This window comes from Notechis scutatus, chromosome 2 (assembly GCF_049901735.1).
Source record: "Notechis scutatus isolate UNSWTSFEM ecotype Mainland chromosome 2, rNotScu1.2, whole genome shotgun sequence".
Classification (NCBI taxonomy): Eukaryota; Metazoa; Chordata; class Lepidosauria; order Squamata; family Elapidae; genus Notechis; species Notechis scutatus.
The window spans coordinates 165,700,551-165,718,511 of record NC_142010.1 but is presented as its reverse complement, the minus strand read 5'-3'; the positions used below and the strand labels follow the sequence as shown (position 1 = coordinate 165,718,511).

General features: G+C 37.1%; 1 long non-coding RNA gene across 1 annotated transcript; it reads left to right on the top strand.

Annotated features, from left to right (window-relative positions):
* The first annotated feature begins 472 nt into the window (after window positions 1-472).
* Window positions 473-6,701, top strand: LOC148132385 (uncharacterized). Its single transcript, XR_015747934.1, has 3 exons — window positions 473-755; window positions 4,411-4,496; window positions 4,880-6,701. It is a non-coding gene; the product is annotated as an uncharacterized LOC148132385 (long non-coding RNA).
* The last annotated feature ends 11,260 nt before the right edge of the window (window positions 6,702-17,961 follow it).

Genomic DNA, 17,961 nt, shown 5'->3' with positions numbered 1-17,961 from the left:
ACTTACCCCATACAATCAGCTACCAAAAATCATGAAATATTAAGAATGACTCCCATGTTACATTCCTGGTTCACACTCAAGATTTCATGCTAATGAAAGCATTTTGGTGATAGTCTAAATGAAAGGACTGATTGTGCACATGACCAAAAAAGGTCATTGACTTGAAGGGTTTGTCCTATTGTGAAGATGAATAGTTTGTCAGCAGAACTGTATATCCCTTCTCTGTATGAGCGAGAGAGAACTCTTTGCCAGCATGAGTCCTATTTAGGATATCATTTTCTACATTTACGAAAGAGAAGGCTGTACTTGGGTTTCATTTGTGCCCCTATAATAGCCTCTGAAGCTGCATAAGTATTGCCCTTTCCCTCTTACTTTAAATAGCTTTTTTTTTACTGGCTATTAGGAATGGAAGTACCCTTTCTTCCAATCCTTAAATGTCCTTAAGGAAGTCTGACAGGTCAGTGTTTGACTATGAAACAGGGTTTCCTATTTTGCTTAAAGTGGGGGGATGTTCCCCTCTCCTTGGATATGAAGTATGTTGATTTAGTACAGGGACACAAATCAGAAATGAAAACAAAACAGAGATTGCAGGTAGCAGCAGGAAAAAATTTTTTTAGCTCTCGTTATGAAGTTAAAATCAGTTAACAAAAAAGGAGGAACAGAAATCATCAAAGAGAAGAATCCAACCAAATAGATTGGAAAATTAGAAAGAAAATTTGCTAAGCATGAATTTACATCATTTAAAAATCAGAAAGGTATGGAACACTGTTTCAATAATTGTTGCAGAGAAATAGAAATACAAAATACAGAACAACAGAGTTAGAAGGGATCTTAGCGGGGAGGGTGGGAATAGAAGAGGAAATGGATAGAAGGGGTAACTTACATATCTCTTTTATTTTACTTGTGATAACTTTGGAACTGTCTGCTGCTTTCTGAAGTGCAAAAGAAATAAATGATTACACGGAAAACTAAAAATTTAGCAAGGAAATCAGCTAGCCAAAGAAGAATTAGCAATAAGCTGATTTGCTCATAGTTTGCTACACAGCTGGTGAAATAGATCTGTCAACACACATATTACTGTGTCAGCCCGAAGCAGTGTAGTATCCTTGACCCTGAAGGTCACTTTTACCATGCCAATTTTCTTTCTATGGAAAGAAAAGGCAAAAGAGGAAATCTTAAAATATCTGCTTAGAAATCAGAAATCAAGAGAAATTATTACACCAGGAAGGAAGGAATAAAAAGTACTGGTTTCACACCTCAGAATAAGCAATGTTTCTATATTTTGTTAATACCAGCTGTAACTAGGTATTCTTCGTAATGTTGGGTCTTTAAATGGAGCATTTAAAGAGTTCTAAGTCATGGTTAGCAATCTTTTTAATAATATAATTTCATTGAACTCATGACGGTGTAAAATATAAATGAAACTAAAATAGTGGGGAAATAGGAATGAGGAAAAGGAGAAAGAGAGAAGTATAGGAGAAAGGGGAAAGAAAGAAAGAAAAACAAGCATTAACTTCTAACTCTTTTCAGTGCAGTAGAATGAACATAATAATGTTACAGCCTCAACTTTTTACTTTGCATAGCAGTAGTCATTTCTATACAGAAAAAAACACTTGTCTAATCAATAAATCCCCAAATTAAAGTTTTTCCATCTCAAGCACAAAATCCAGAAGCAGTTTCCAGATGATAGAAACAAAATTAGATGCATTCTTCTTTTTAAAGCATATAGCTAGTTCCATCAATTTATCCACTATGGGAATTAATATATCCTCCAATTTTTGTTTCTGCTTCTGTCAAGAAAATTTCATTTTTTTTTCAAGTTCTTTGTCCATTAAACCTAGAAAAAAAGTGTCTGATTTAATTTGGATATTCATGTTAAAAATCTGAGGAATTACAATATGAAACTTATCCCAGTATTTCTTTTCTTTATCACAAGATCACCAAAGATGGTAGGAAGATCCTTCCTTATATTTATATTTGTGCCTTTATACATCTTTGACAATTTATCAGGTGTTAAATACCAATGGTACATCATTTTATTAAAAAAAATTAAGTTATAAGTGAATGTAAATTTTAAACCCTTCGTCTACATTTGTTCCCTATATTCTTTGACCACTGAATTGTGCCTTGCTTCACATATTCATTCTCAAAATTCAATTTCAATAACAGTTTATAAATCTTGGCAATAACATGTTCATCATTACCACACAATACAATTTTTAATATATATTTTGCAAGGTCAAACCCAAAACTTGTTTTGGTCTAGTTTAAATCTTTCTTTGAATTATATACATATGTAAACCAATGACAGACATGTTCCTCTAATTCCAATTCTTATTTAGATTTAAGAGTAGGTTCACTTTGAATGAAAGTTACTATTTGATGATAAGTCCACACATCTGGGCTCACCATCATTTCTTTTCTCAAGCTACATATTGTAGTTTTTACATTGCAAATTGCAAAGCAAAGCAATTAACACATAAGCAAATAACCAAGCTTAGAGAGCATCAAAGACTCTACAGTTTTAACCTTTCTAAGAAATATCTGAAATAACAAATGTAAAGTAAGCCATTAGTATACCTAGGCTATATTTTTTTCAAAATATACAGTGTGTTGCAAAATTCTCAAATAATAATTAATCTTTTTAAATTATGGGAAGATTTACATTTGTCAATTTTCAAGTAAATCTCATAGTATTTGTAATGATTACTCACAAACAAATGCATTTTATTAGCATTTTACTGAAATCTATAGATAATTGGGTTCGAATATCTTCATTTCATAAGATATAGTCAATGACAGAACAGGAAAAAGACAACAGCAAGTCAGATTCATATAATCATATCCATTGAAGCAGACTCACATGTAAGGAAACAGTAATAGTGCATTCAGTCTAACTCATCAATTCCAAATCTACTTCACTAAAAAAACAATCACCCAATACTAAGCTTATCACAATTTTTTATTGTGTATTAAAATCTGATAGCAATTTTGGGCCACTACTGTGTGTGTTCATTGCTATTAATCCTGTTGCACTGCACTGGGCTTGAGTACAATCTGTAGCATTTAGGAAACCAGCCAGGCAAATGTATTGTAACTGCATTACTGAATATGTAAACATAACAAAGAAGATGTCATAAGACCACAATAAAGGCAGCGCATTGTCTTAAAATTAAAAAGTATCTTGTAAACTTATTTTCATACATTGGAAAAAAAAAAAAAAAAAACCTATCTAGGTACAGAAGTAATAGGCATCTCTTGAAAAAAAAATCCACAATCTGATGAAGATCATACAACAATAAAAACAAACAAAAATGTGTTTCTGCATTAGTGTTTCCATTGAATAAAATGCTTGGTTAGCTAATCATTACACTCCACTCATAGAACATGAGATGGAGAGAAACTTGCAACAAATGCCATTGTCAGTTATTGTCAAGAAGTTCAAAAACCTGTTAAAGATGATGAAAGCATATGTGCTTGAGAGAAAATGACCCTAAACTTAGAGAAGAAGATGTGATCGCATCTTTAAGTAGATTACATTCTGGGAGCAACTTTAATTCTCTTCCCTAGCCTGATAATTACTTTTAAAAGCTCTCCTTAGGAATGGCATCCACATACTTGGCAGAAGGAAAATGGCGCTTCCCTCTTCTTTGCCTTGGGGCAAAGTAACCATCTTAGCACTCCAACCAGGCAAATGATTCTGTTTTCTCTTGACCTTCCGGTTTCTATGTGCAGCCCACACAACTTTCCTGCATTTCTCCCCATTTAGTTTCTCTATACTGAAAATGTTACCCTTGAAATGTGACCTCCTACTTTCCTGTTCCCACCACTATCTTCCCTATCAAGTTCCACTTTAGGAATTCATGCTATGAGACCTTTATGGCACAGAGGGCCCAGAGCTCTCTGTCTCAGGAAATCCTCCCCTTCAGCAGGGATGGTATTTTTGAATTGTGTTTATTTGTTGGCACCCTGGTGTGAAAGTGCTTCCCATCAACTGCATATTAATCTTGTCAGCAGTTTGGAACTTAATTTTCCTCCTGTGATGCTCTGGCTAATTTACAGCTTTTGTATCTATTGCCATCTTGTTTTTAGACTGGAGGGACCATTGACGGGGGTGGGGTGGGGGACGACACCAACGTTTTAAGAAAATAATCCTATCCCAATACAAATATGTTCTATATGAAAAGTGATTCTATCTGCAGCACTTCCTAGAGTCTTTTCTAGAACTGTTATCCATCATCAATTCCTTTTGAAACCACAACTACCCTATGCAAATCTTTGAGTTCTGCCCTCTTACTACTTAGGTTACAATATCTTGACAGCAAAAATCGAGACAACCACTAAAAGGACTGAAAGGCAGGAAGTTATACCTCTTTGCTGTCCCCTAATGGCTTGTTTCGATTTTTACAGCTAACATACAGGAGTCCTCCTCATTCTATGCAGTAAAGTCGTTGAACATCAACAATGATTCAAATTTCATTTGTAGAATAAGGCAAGTTTTTTTTATTTTTATATTGTTGTTTAGTGTAATAAGTGTGTGAAGTTGAGCTTTGGCTACTGAACATAATCAAATCGAATTGACATTTTCTTCACAAATATATTCTGAACATGAAGAACTATATCATGCCAATAATTCACTCTGTTATTTAATGTGACCATCAATATTTCAAAAGAGGCCTCCAAGTTTTTCAGTGGCCACATTCTAGAAATTTGTACCAGATTTGTCTCCTAGGGATAAGTACTGTATCTCCAACTTCGTAGCATAAAATTTCATAAAGCTAAAATAAATAATTGTAATTTTATGAATGATACGATTTTCAGAAAACAAATGCTAAAACCTCGGCCTCTTTTTCTTTTTCTTTTTACTTCTTCTAGAAAGGAGAGCAAAAGAGAAGAACCTGACAATTTTTAGAAGTAAACTTAAGACACTCCTTATCAGTATTATATTGTTCTGAGGAAGGCTGCTGAGCTACCAGGTGAAGTCTAAAAGTTGCCTGGCTGCCTGTTTAAAACTGATTTGATCTTTGCTTGCATTTTCAAATAATTGCTAGAAAAAAGATCTACAAAGATCTACAAAGTTGAACATTCCAGCTTACCACTCTTTTAAACATGGATGTAATTTGGTTCTCTCTTTCCAACAGAGATTGACTAATTACTGCAAAATGGTAAAAGCGAATAAAATCCAATGCTAAAAGTTGGTACATATGGTGGCCTAAAATCATATAACCACTTCAACCTGTGGAGATCCATAAAGGAAAACTTGAAAAGAGAAAAGCCAGCCCGACACAAGCTCAGTTTACAGACTTGTGGTTCTCTTTCTATATAAATACTTATAAAAATGGGACATAAGGTGTACTATATTTGGTGATAAAGCTGAGGTGAAATTGGATATGATCATTTCATTATGTTCAGTATAACAGGGTAATTTTAATACAGCCTTTCCCCTGTATTTCCTAGCTCTAACATTTTCATTCTGCATTAATTTGCTTCCTTACCAGCCATAATTCATCTAACAAAACCATTCCATTCACCTCATATTTTATCTATGCAATTTGCATTTCATTTCATTCTTGAAAGAAAAGGAAGGCATGAGTGTGCTGTGGTTTCACGCATTACTTTCTATTCCTATTACTCTCTGATCTTCATGACTGATTTTATTTCAAGAGGACATGAAGTGACATAATTATAGTCAAATTGGTGGGGATATTTTAAGAAACTAATCTATTGCGAAAAATTCAGGTTTTGGGGATAGAACGATTGAGGCAGGAGTGTTTTCAATTAATTTCTAATTAAATAAGGAAAGCAACTTTGCGAACTCAAAGAGATCTTCCCAGTAAAAGTTTATCTGATCAGTCTCAGTCTTACATTCCTCCAGAACAGGATCATTGTTTAAATCTTAGGCACGTTACACGATCTGAACTAGCAGAGTAATTTAATAAAACATAAATATTTTTCTTTTATCAGTCCACAATATCCTAATGAATGAAGAAAACTCTTTCTTCTAGCAGAGGGTGCCTGCTCCATTCCTCTGCCTCTCCATCAAGACCAGCGCAGATGTTTGCTCTAAACATAGTGGGGGGTTTTTGGAGAGAAAAGATTGGCCTTCCTTTAAAAGTGAAGTGCTAACTTTGCCCTATGAAAGGCCAGAATGTTGCCCGTTTCTCTCAACCCAAGGAAGGAGGCGATAGGAAGCTAGGTCTGAAATACCTTGCCAAAAAAACTGCAGAGACTTCTCCAGGCAGTCACTAAGATTCGGACACAAATGAACATAGTAGTAGTAGTAGTAGTAGTAATAATAATAGACATTGCCATACCTGGTGACAGCAGAATCAACAAGAAACAACTTGAAAAAGTCACCAGATATCAGGACTTGAGAATCGAACTGCAGAGACTGTGCCATAAACCAGTGCAGGTGGTTCCACTGGTACTCAGCACACTGGGTGCTGTGCCTAAAGACCTAGGCAAGCACTCAAAAACAATTGGCACTGACAAGATCACCATTGGTCAGCTGCAGAAGGCCACCTTACTGGGAACTGCTCACATAATCCTCTGATACATCACACAGTCTTAAACACTTGGGAAGTATTTGACTAGTTATTTGTGATACGAAACCCAGCATAGTTATCTCATTTGCTGTGTACACTGTCATCATCATCATCATCATAAATTATAGAAAAATAATAAAACAACTGACATACCTGTATTTTCAAAGTTTAGTATCATTCATTTATAAAATGATGTACTATGTCCCTAGAGAGATTATCTAAGATGTATGAAGTTACGTGTGAAGTTGTTGTTGAAAATGTGAAAAGCATCAAGGAACATTTTACTCTGTATGCTGAACTTGTAAAAAAGTAAACATATACTAAATATAAATATATATGATAACCAGTGGCAAGATGGATCGACTCAATTACAGCAGCAATTATGTACCATTTAGAGACCTAAAGCTGAAGAAAGACCACCTGGAAACAACCCATGAGGTCACTAAGAGCTGACACCAATTTGATGGTACTTAATCAATACATTTATTTGCTTTATATTATCAGGTTAACTCCAGTAACATCTTAAAAGTGAAATTGGGGAAGGTATTAAGCATACCCTATTAAAAACTGACCCACATTTGAGATGGAATTTCAAAGTCTGAGACTTTTGCTTATGATATTTAAGAGAAATAATTAATTCTGTACTTAAGAAGCTGGAACCATGGCTATTCATTCCATAGAATCTGCCAATCATCATTTTATCTTCCATTCTGGGGGTTGTTCAACAGATTTCTATCACCTGGTTCTATTTTGACCCTGACTGAGAAGTTCTGAAACCCCACCAGTTTTATTTAGTGTAATATGGACGTTGTCCAAGTTTAGGCCAATATGGAAGTTGGGGCTGAATCTCAAAGTGATTATCATGAGACATCTGCAATCATTACCTCTTTATTAAGTTTTATCAAGTAACAAAAACAACAACCCAACAGTGTTGTTTCAAAAGGCAACTGGACTGTCTGTTTTTCCTTGAAGATGTTTTGCTTTTCATCCAGTTCTTCAGTTCTCATTCAAGAAGCTCCTTGGATGAGAAATAAACCATCTTCAAGGAAAAACAAAGAAAGTCCAGCTGCTTTTTGAAAATGCACCTTTTGGACAATCATGACCTGTATGACTAAGAATATCCATAGACATTTAATAATAACAACTTTGCACTAAGTTAGTTGACATTTATAGTTCTTTCTGAAGGATTGAGGCTAACTTTTTGATTGTGCAGAATTTTAGGTGTTTGTCTCGTTTTAATTTTGAGCTTTTAAAAAGTTAATATAATTAGGGGTGTTTGTGTGTCAGAATTAGATAATTGCACCTTCCATGTAAATGAAATTTGGAAAAAAAAACCACAGTGAATATTTTTTTCAAGAATGGTATTTTGTTTTGTGAGTGATGAAGAGAGAAGAAATAATGCAAATTTAGCTGATCTGCATAAGCAAACAAAATGTTCAGACTGTAGACAATAATTTTTGGGAATGAGAAGTGGTGATGGTAGAAAAATTCCAAACATAAATAATCCTGAACTATTTCCAAACTGTGAAGATTGGAAGATTGTGAAGATTTTGCTACAGAATGAAGACAGATATCCAAAATCTGTTGACTCTAAATACCTCTGGCACCACTACAAAACATCAGGGTGTTACTGATCCTACCTTTGTTTGAATGTGACAATCAATAAAATGAGTTAACCAAATTAAAGGTCTAGGGTGGATGTTCTCTAGAGGCAAACAAGGATTCCCTAACCATCATAGTCATTACTGAACTTTCTGGATGCTGAACCTAACACATCTGGAAAGCACTGAGTTGGGGAAGTCTAATCTAATCTACAAAAGTCCAAAGACGGGGAAGAAAAAACATACCTCATTCCAGTGAGTATGGTATTACCACATCTGGGAGGCTACCTGTACTCCATTCAAGTATCCAGAGAGAAGACAACTCACTGGAGAAAGAGTGTTTCCAGCTAGGTACAGATTCTTTCTCTACTAGCTGCAAGGCACTGGACTAAAATCTTAAAAGATCTGCTACATGTTGGTGACTTCATTGACAGAGTAGCAAAGTTTGTAAATATGGCATCAAATAGTTAGGGCAGAAGGCAACATAATGAAGCCGAAATGACTGCAGATGCAAATATGTCATAGACTCAAAAACTGAAATATATCAAGTATTATACTGCATGTGCTCAGTAGGATTTGCTTAAAAACAGGCATAAATCTAGCATTAATACTGAGTACCACACTGACAATAAGAAAAATTCTCAACGCTCAGAGTTAAATTACAATAGTGAAAGAACAAGGGCAATACTTTGGAACAAACATAGCACAGGTATGATATAAGTGAGCAGGAAAGGATTATTTAAGGTCCAGACTTAAAACATTCCATTGTGTTTAAAACCAGAGTTGAGTACAGCACTAAAAACACAGATTTCCAACCAAACTAACTGAAGAACAAGTAGAAGACAGCATAGATGCTAAAAAGTAGGACTTTTTTTGTTTCCCCTAACTTCATAAAGTAATTTCTTAAAATATGGAATATCTTCAGTGTAGAATGGAAATAGTTCTACAACCTTCCAGCATGTTTCAAGAGGATTGTGGGGATCAATGGAACAGACTGGAACTTCTCCTCCCAGTCTAAAGCCACTTTCTCAGCCTGATGGAATCTGTTAATGATACAGCTAATATTCGCAGATCCTGATTCATGTTGATACAATCCAAATATTTGTCTTCCCATCAAGATGGGTGAGGTGAACTGAAGCTAATCTAGCTATCCATCTGCCATATTTATTTCTGATGCTCTATGGGACTTCTGCTATTTTGCCAAACTTCCACTAGTACATTCAACATCTCTCCACAACCCTACACCCTGGTATTTATGGTTTGAAAACAAAAGCAAAATCGCAAATTTTGGCAGACATGGTGTCTACTATTCAGCCTCAAATTGCTATTGCTATTCCGCATCAGATTACTCATGAAGGTCCAGGTTTGTTTTTGATCTCTTTAGGAATCGTGTTTCAATTCAGGCAGCCACCAAATATCTCCAATCTGGGTTGCAACCAAAAAGAAATGCACAAATTCCTATTTTAAACCATTCTGTTTTCCTACCAGGTTCTTCAGTATCCATTGATGAAAAAAGTGAGCACAAAAGAAAGGCAGGCATGAGGCATAAGGAATAGATTCTAAAATTACACAGGAAAGAAGCAATAATTGTGCTGCTGTATCTTTATAGTCTTCAAGAGTCATAGATACTGGTAATTCAAGGATGTCTTTGCCTTTACAGAAAAACTGTTACGATCTCCACCACAGATTTCTTCTACTTTTTCCACTGGCACATAATCTAGTTTAAGAGAGTGCTTCTAACATCTGCAGCCTTTTCAGGTGAGAAGAGAAAGCAAATTATGTTCCCTGCAGTTCTACCCCCATCCAATTGATTAGGAAGCTGATGGGAAGGGACTAAAAGGACCAGTTCCTTCCTTTTCTCTTTCTTAGGCCAAGCACTCTTACACTGTGCCCTCCAATAGGCAAGTGATCAAAACCAACCTCAAAAAGAGCCAACATGACAAAAATGTAAACTAAATTATCCAGACTTACAAAAAAAAAACCCAAAATGTGAAACTGCCAACTGCTACCAGCGTAATATTTACAAGTCTGCTTATTTTATGTAACTCATGATTGGAAGCAGAATAAAGGAATAACAGAGTTGGAAGGGAGCATGGAGGTCTTCTAGTCCAACCTCTGCTCAAGCAGGAGACCCTATTTACCAGGGGTGTCAAACTTGCATTTTCATGGCATCGTCACGTGATGTATTGGGACTTTTGTCCCATTCGCTAAACCGGGCGGGGGCAGGGCCAGCAAGTAACACATCCAGCCCATGGGCCGCAAGTTTGACATATACCTTTTCTATATACCTTTTCACACAAGTGGTTGTCTATTCTTAAAAGCTTCCAGTAATGGAGCATCTACAACTTCTAAAAGCAAGCCATTCTGTTGGTTAATTGTTCTCACTGTTAGGAAGTTTCTCCTTAATTCTAGGTTGTTTCTCGCCTTTGTTAGTTTCCATCCATTGGTTATTTTCTTACCTTCTTGTGCTTTGGAAAATAGGCTGATCCCCTCATCTTTGTGGCAGCCCCTCAAATATCAGAACACTGCTGTTATGTTTCTTTCTAGTCCTACTTTTCACTAGACTAAACATACCCAATTCCTGTGACTGTTCTTCATATGTTTTAGCCTCCAGCCCCTTAATCATTTGTTGCTCTCCTCTGCACCCTTTCCAGAGTCTCAACTTCTTTTTTAATAATATGGTGACCAAAACTGGATGCAGTATTCTAAATGTGATCTTACTAAGACTTTATAACGTGGTATTAATACTTCATATGATCTTGATTCTATCCCTCTGTTAATGCAACCTAGGATTGCATTGGCTTTTTTGGCTGCTGCTACATACTGCTGGTCATATTTAAATGATTTTCCACTTATTTAAGTGATTGTCTCCAAGATCCCTCTCACGGTTACTGGTATTGAGTCATGTTTCATCTAATCTGCACTTGTACATTTGGTTTTTCATACCTAAGTGTAAAACCTTACTTTTATCTATGTTGAATTTCTTTTTGTTAGATACGGCCCAGAGTTAAAGTCTGTCGAGATTCATCTGGATTTTGAGCCTATCCTATGGGATGTTGGCTGTTCCTGCCAGTTTAGTGTCATCTGCAAATTTGAGGAGTTTCCCTCTACTCCCTCATATAAATAGTTTATGAAGATGTTGAAGAGTATTGGTCCTAAAACAGAAACTTGAGGTACTCACTGCTTACTTTCCTCCATATAAATATGGTTCCCTTAAGAATTACATGTTGAGTGTGCTTTGTCAGCCCGTTACAAATCCTTCTAGTGATGATGCTGTCTATCCAACATTTTTTTAGTTTACCAAGAAATAGGTTGTGGTCTACTTTGTGAAATGCCTTACATTTGAAATGTAAGAAACAGAACAATGAAATATCAATGAAAAGAAAGGAACAGAACAAAACAAGATAGGGAAAGTATGCCATGTATGACTTCTAGAATTCTAGAATGTTTAAAATTCAGGAACATATAGCAAAGAGAAAGGAAACAATATTGACCCTGAGATAACTTACAAAATAAATCTGATTTCTACTAAAGTTGTTCTGACTCATTTGTGTCTCTCCATGCAGCTTAAATCATGTCAATCTGTGCTGTTACTGACTGAATTAAACCATCATCATATTAAGCCCACCTGTTTCCCAGTCATCTTTTATTTCTCATGCTGGCCCTTTTCTGGCCACTCCTTATTCAAACTACTCCTTAGCATCTAGTGCTATATCCTTCAGCTGACCAAAGTGAAGGTCATCACAACAAATAATTTTATTACATTTTAAAGACTAATATATCAGGACTGCTACATACTATCTCATATTTACTTTCTGCAGTAGAGATTCAGACTCAGAAATCCCTCTTTTACATGTTGTAAACTTCAAGATGGGGACAGAACACTAGTTAGAACATTTGAAAAAAGAATGATTGTTTGGTCCTTGGTCTGGAAATTTAATTGCTAGAAAGAAAACTTTAGAAGACTTTAATTGAAGGTAGGGTTTTTTCCAGTGATAATTTTAATCTTCAAAATTTGGTCAATGTGAGAATTTCCACCATTAGGAATTAAGGCATTAGGGATCATCTAGGAAGATTTTTAAATTTAGACCCTCTCTTTAATAACGAAATATAATTCACAAATATAAGTCCCTTAGAGAGAGAAAGCCAGAAGAAGTTCCAGATGAACATACAGTGAAGCAGGAGTTACTATTCTCTTTACTACTTTTTTTTCTATAGCACTGAATTTTTCCTGCTCCTTCCCTTAGTGGACCAATCATTTCCTTAATCTTTTTCTTGTTTTGTCCATGTTTGAAACAACTTTTTCATTATTGTTATTGGTATTTGTTGCAAATCTTAGTTCATTCTAAGCCTTAGTTTCCTGACTTCATCCTTGCAGATTCGAGCTATTTGCTGGTAATCTGTTTTAGCTATATGCCCCCTTTTCCATTTTTAGGTTGATGAGGGGATCCCTGGTTTGGGAATGAAAACAATTGAATAACCAGGATGGCTTCCTCTACTGCTAACTCCCCTGGTTTGCCTTTACAGCTTGAGTTACTTTTGGAAGGCTTTGATTTCTTTGCCCTGATAGACATTTGTAGTTTTTCCCATTTTCCTTTCATGAATACTTTATTTCATATTGTAGATTGACACTGATCTGCTAAGGCAGGGGTCGGGAAACTTGGCTCTTTTATCACTTACGGACTTCAACTCCCAGAATTCCTGAGTGAGCCATAAAAGGTTCCCCATCCCTGGCCTACTGGTTTTTCAGTTGTGGGGGAAATCAACTTTTGACTTGAATGGGACTGTTTAATATACAAATGTAGGACATATAAAGGACATATAAAGAATAAATTGTATAGGGGGCGTGCATAAGTGCACCAACGTGCCTACCATCCCTGTCCTACTGTTTCTTTTTTTATTTTTCTTATATGTATCCATTTCATATATCCATAACTATGTTTATATTTATACCTGTTATCTTATAACTGCTTGACAAAATAAATAAAATATTAAACAGTCCCATTCAAGTCAAAAATTGATTTCCCCCACAACTGAAAAACCAGTAGGCCAGGGATGGGGAACCTTTTATGGCTCACTCAGGAATTCTGGGAATTGAAGTCCATAAGTGATAAAAGAGCCAAGTTTCCCTACCCCTGTGCTAAGGTGAAGTCTAGGAATCAAAAATAACACATGGAATTCTTTCCTAGTGGTTTTTTTTATTATCGTTGTTTGCCTACAAACAAAATCTTGCCAGACTAAAGCAACTGTCTGCAAACCTGTAGTTATACTCTGTGATCTGCTAGGAAGGAACCATTTTTGCCCTCTTCCTGCCTACCAGACATTTCAAACTCCATTGCCTCTTTGCCCTCTGAGAGGCAGCCCCTCTTGGGATTACAGACTACATTCTACCACATCTAGTCTTTGTTCTGTTATTTCTGATTCTGGCTGTTTTTCTTTCCAGAACTGGTACATTCTTTTATGATATTTTCTTCTATTTGGACTTATTGTAACAACAGATAATTATTTATTTGTTATCAATCTTTGTATATTTGTGATGGGTAAACAATTTTTTCTTCCAGTATCATTATTTTTATTATTCAACTTTACTGCCTAGGTGAAGAATGTTCTTCTTTAAATTAATATTAGGCTGTACAAATATCTGATTTTTATTTGACAAAATGGTGTAAGCTCAGGATTCTATAAAGAAGAGACAGGCCACTGACCATAACATAAATTTCAGTTTCAAAACATCACAGTATTTTCAGCTTAACTTCATTTGTTTTAATTTCATCCTGTTCCAAACCATGAAAAACATGAAGTTTTAAAATATGAAGTCATTATAAATCTTGCCTTGGAGATTGATCAGTTCCCAACTCAGGGTAGTACTTAAAAAGTTCAGGGTATTTGCAATTAAATAATAGACAGAAAATTCAGTACTGAGCTTGTCCTAAGAAAAATAGGTTATTTTACAAAATGAGTACCGTATTTGTGTATACAATGTACAGTTTTCTAAGATTTCTGTTTCAATTACTGCTTATACCAATGAAAGTAGAACCAGAGACCTAGAAAATGAAATATGATCCTGAATACTGTTAGGTGACACCTAACAGCTGAGAAGGAATTGAAAGCAACCAGATGAAGATCAGCTGCTCAGAGGAGTGGGAGCCTTCAGGCTGCCTGGGCATATACTGGTATACATGAGAGAGAGAGAGAAAAAGGAAGGGGACAGTTGTCTCCAAGAGAATTGGTGGGATAAATATTATGGAGCAGGTATAGCCATTTTAATAACACTTTCTTAAACACCTCATTCAGTTATTCAACATATTCTGAATTATTCTGGTTTCGTACAGGTTGCATTTCATAGGAATTGACAGATAAAATGTTTAGCTGATGCTGGGTTCAAACAGGAAGATGCTCCATCTTCCAATGTACTGCAATTGTCCTCAGTGTACTTTGGAATCAACTTCATGGAGAATTTCAAGAAAAGATTGGACATTCATTTGTCTGGGATGGTATAAGGCAGGGGGCCCCAACCCCCAGTCCATGGACCAGTACCAGTCCATGGCCTATTAAGGAACTGGTCGGCACAAGTGGTGGTTTTGTGAGCAAAGCTTCATCTGTGCATGTGCAGGTTCTAGGTTGTGAGCAAAACCATCCCCCTCCTCCATCCCCAGTCCATGAAAGAACATTTTTCTTCTGAATCCGATCCCTGGTGCCAGAAAGGTTGGAGGTCACTGCTATAAGGTCTCCTGCCTTGGGTAGGGGATTGAATAAGAATGCCCCTTCCAGCCTTATGATTCTGTGGGAAAGGATCTGTATACAATTCCAGTAGATTAAAATAAAATGGCTATGAGAAGGGCTGTATTATTGTGCACACATGACAAGGTAATATGGATAGCCCTTGACATGTCTGTTGTTCATTTTAAATTCATCAGTTTTCAAGCTTGCAAAGACTTCATTTTCCACGGTATGTTGTTTGGCTTCTTACTCGTGTTATTTTTATGGTAGCAGAATAAATAAAACCCTTACTCTACAACAGGGCTGTCAAATTCGTGGCCTGTCACATGCTGGCCACGCATGGTTTAGATGCGTCACACACTGGCCACACCTGGTTTAGCAAAGGAGGGGGGAGTCCTGATACATCACATGATGCCACCGTGATGATGTGAGTTTGACACCCCTGCTTTACAACATTGGATCATTAAGATTGGGGTCCCCAAACCTGGCAACTTTAAGACTTGTGGACTTCAACTTCCAGAATTCCTCAGCCAGCATAGTTGACATGGCTGAGGAATTCTGGGAGTTGAAGTCCACAAGTCTTAAAGTTGCCAAGTTTGGAAACCTCTGATTAAGATGGAAATGAATAAGGCCAAGCCCATGGCGTCAGGTTCTTTCTTAACTGCAGGCTACAGAAAGACAGTCCTGATAAATGGCTTGTATCTGGCATGTGACGCATCTTATCCCAGCAGCTCAATAGCCAGATTCAAGCAAAAAACAAAACTACACTGGAATATTTCAGGTTAAGTGGCTTGGATCAAAATAATTATGTCTATGTAGCAACCTAATAACCCCTTGTGTAAGCACTGGACCTTTCCCCTTCAACCAAAAAGAATGAACTTCTAGAAATAAGCATTTCAAAAGGAATTCTTTATTGAAAGGGTGTGATTCCACCACTAGTCAAAACAGAGTCTAAATGCTCCCAGGCATGCAGTAATAGATAAGGGGAGTTAGGACCCCTCCCCTTATTTAGATGTGTATTTTGTCAAACAAAGAACCAACATGTTAATTCCCCCCTCCCCTTCTCTGAGAACATATCTTTTGAAGAGTTCCCAGGGAGTATCTTCCGGAGCTGGAATTTTTATGGTTCCTTCTCCGCTTGCTATCTCTTCAAGAAGTGACAAGTTTCTAGCCATCTGACTCCAGTCGTCCAGTTGTATATCATGTGTAGGTTTTACAGATTCAATATAAGATTTAATATATTCAGGTTACATCAAAAAGGATTACTTGTACCAACTTCCATTGAAGAATGGCAGATACACGGATCTGACATCCTGCCCTCCTCAAAAATCTGATAGATCCACCTGGAAGACATAAAACATGTGCTACATTTATAATTTAGGATGGTTTGTGAGGGTATTTCAGGTGGAACTTCCATAGTAATGTGGGTGCTTTTACATGTCGTTTGGCTACCCACTCATTTTTTGAGGAAGGAAGGTGTTTCCAAGCTACTAAATATTGTGTGGATCCATGGTGAGTGCACGAATCAAGGATATCTTTAATTTCAAAATGTTGTTCCCCATGTACCATGATGGGAGTTGGAGGTGTGGGAAGGGAGGGGTCTGAGGTTTGAAGTGATCTCTGGTTTGAGTAGGCTACAGTGAAATACTGGATGAATCTGCTTAAGTGTTTTGGGCAGTAGAAGCTCTACCAGAACAGGATTAATAATTCTGGGGATGGAAAATGGCTCAATGAATTTTGGTCCCAGTTTCTTAGAGGGTTGCAACGATTTTAAGAATTTTGTGGACAAATATACATGGTCCCCAACTTTGAATGGTTTCGGATCGCAGCGTTTTTTGTCCGCTTGAGCTTTAAAAGCTGCTGTAGCCTCTTTGTAAGGCTCGTCTGAGCACTGGCCAAGTGGCTTGCAAATTATTAATCCACTCCTTAAGGGAGGGAATTTCAGGTTCCTTGGTGGGTAATTCCGGCATGGGGTTGAATTCTTGGCCTGTGGCTAGAATTTGCACAGCCTGATCAAGTACACAAATAACTATTTGAGAGTATTCTCTAGGGCCTAGGCCCATGATGGCGAACCTATGGCATGCATGCCAGAAGTGGCACGCAAGAGGTCACCTGGAAGAGCCCCACTGCACATGCATGCATGCTGCCCGCCTGACAGCTGATTGTCAGATATCTGGTATGCATTCACGGTGGGCAGGGGTGCATGGGAGATGCCCGTGCATGCGCAGAGATGCATGGGGTGCATGGGGGGGTCGCATGTGTATGTGCAGGGGGCATGCCCCCCCCCCGCGTGATTGCCTTCTGGGTGAGGGCACATGAGCACGCAAGTGTGAGCACACATACAGTTTTCGGCAGAGGGGCCCAAAAAGGTTAGCCACCACTGACCTAGGCAAAGCCCTGAGCATATAGTGAAATAGGCTTACATAGATACAGGTAGTCCTCACAACTTACAACTAGTCATGGATGGACACACACAAAAGCTTGCTTACAACCCATCCTCAAAGTTACAACTGTCGTACCTCCCCTGTGGACATGTGGTCACATTCTGGGCATTTTAAAACCAGCTTGCATTTGCAACCATGGTTATTTGATTACTTTTTTTGACTATGTTGCTGTTTTGAGGTGGAGGGAAATGCCTATTAGAAAAGCTGGGGTGGGAGTTACAGTCACATGATTTGTTTAACAACTGCATGTTTCAGTTAACAATCATCATAAATATGATCATAAGATAGAGTGGGGACTCAATATATGACCACAAAAACTTACAACCAAAATTCCAGGCTCAATAAATCAAGGACTACCAGTACTAGGAAATAAAAAGAGTTTAAATTGGTTTTCACTAACAGTCAGTTTCAGGTGAGTTTAACTGGTGACAGAGTGTAACAGCTTTTACAGGTCTTGGTGCTGCCTTTGGATGAATATTAATTTAATACTAGGATCATCAACTTATTTTTGACTCCTAGTGACCACATATGGTAAACAGATTTTTCCTGCATAATGATCTATACCTAACCTGTTCTTTGAAGTCCCCCAATGGCGCACTCATTGCCACAGTAATTGGCTCCATTCATCTTATTGCTTGTCATCCTTTTCTT